Genomic DNA, 1,027 nt, shown 5'->3' with positions numbered 1-1,027 from the left:
GCCTGGCCAAAAGTCTTTATTTTTTATTCAGGTAAGAATTAATACTTTGCTAAACATGTTTTTTACCAGTATGTTGGAGTATTTCACGGGTAAGTCTTCTCCCCATCAGTTCTAAGAATGTGTTTTTAGAATCCTGACCCAGGTATGTTTGTGATGTCATTCTTTCAGTCCCTAAAAGATGCCTTAGAGATCAATCAGCTATTTCCTTTGCACTTCCTTAAGCAGATGCAGAAAAAGGGCAGAGCCTGAGAATTTCGTATTTGTTGTCAAACTGCCTTGCAGAAAAGTTGTATTAATTCATATTCCCACCAACAGTACCTAAGTGTGCACAACTAGGGAAATGTAACTTAAAATCTCTCAGTTTTTAGAATAGCTTTTGGGCAAAAAAGCTCACTGTATGCCATGATGTGATTATAGCACCATGCTTTGGGGTTTTTATTTGTTTGCTTTTATATCTTGAGAAGAGTTTTAGATTGTGTTAAACAAATACTGACACAGGATCACTTTGGAATCAAAATTAGAATTAAGTGTTTGCCTTTTTGGATGCTTGAGGATTATATATTAGCTGTCTCTATTTTCCTTTAGGGATTGCAATAAAGTTCAAGAAAAAAGAGATGCTGTCTATGAGCGAGTAACCACAATTAATCAAGAAATCCAAAAAATTAAATTTGGAATTCAGCAACTAAAGGATGCTGCTGAACGGGAGAAACTGAAGTCCCAGGTGAGTGTGTGTTCATAAGAAATTGATTTCAGATAATTTCATGAGTTTAAAATGTAAATTGTCACCCTCATTATGAAGATTTTGTCCGTTCCTGGGTTAGAAACTGACCCCACGGTCCTTTACTTTTATTTTCATTTATAGCACCTTTTCTATTACCCTTGTATAATTTGTATATGTATTTTCTCCATACCTTATTTCTTTCTTGCCTTTTTTCCTGACAACACATAACAGAATGTTGTTCTTTGCGGTAAGAGTAGTTGTTCCATAAAGATTCTCAATTTTTTAGGTAAATGAACTTGGATAGTG

At 34.7% G+C, this 1,027-nt stretch overlaps 1 protein-coding gene across 1 annotated transcript in view; it reads left to right on the top strand.

Annotated features, from left to right (window-relative positions):
- The window catches only part of NUF2 (NUF2, NDC80 kinetochore complex component), a 37,424-nt gene that overhangs the window by 20,111 nt on the left and 16,286 nt on the right, over positions 1-1,027 (top strand). The window lies entirely within an intron of this gene.

This window comes from Propithecus coquereli, unplaced genomic scaffold (assembly GCF_000956105.1).
Source record: "Propithecus coquereli isolate 6110/MARCELLA unplaced genomic scaffold, Pcoq_1.0 Scaffold140, whole genome shotgun sequence".
Lineage (NCBI taxonomy): Eukaryota > Metazoa > Chordata > Mammalia > Primates > Indriidae > Propithecus > Propithecus coquereli.
The sequence above is the reverse complement of the archived record's forward strand: the minus strand, read 5'-3'. Positions and strand labels throughout refer to the sequence as shown.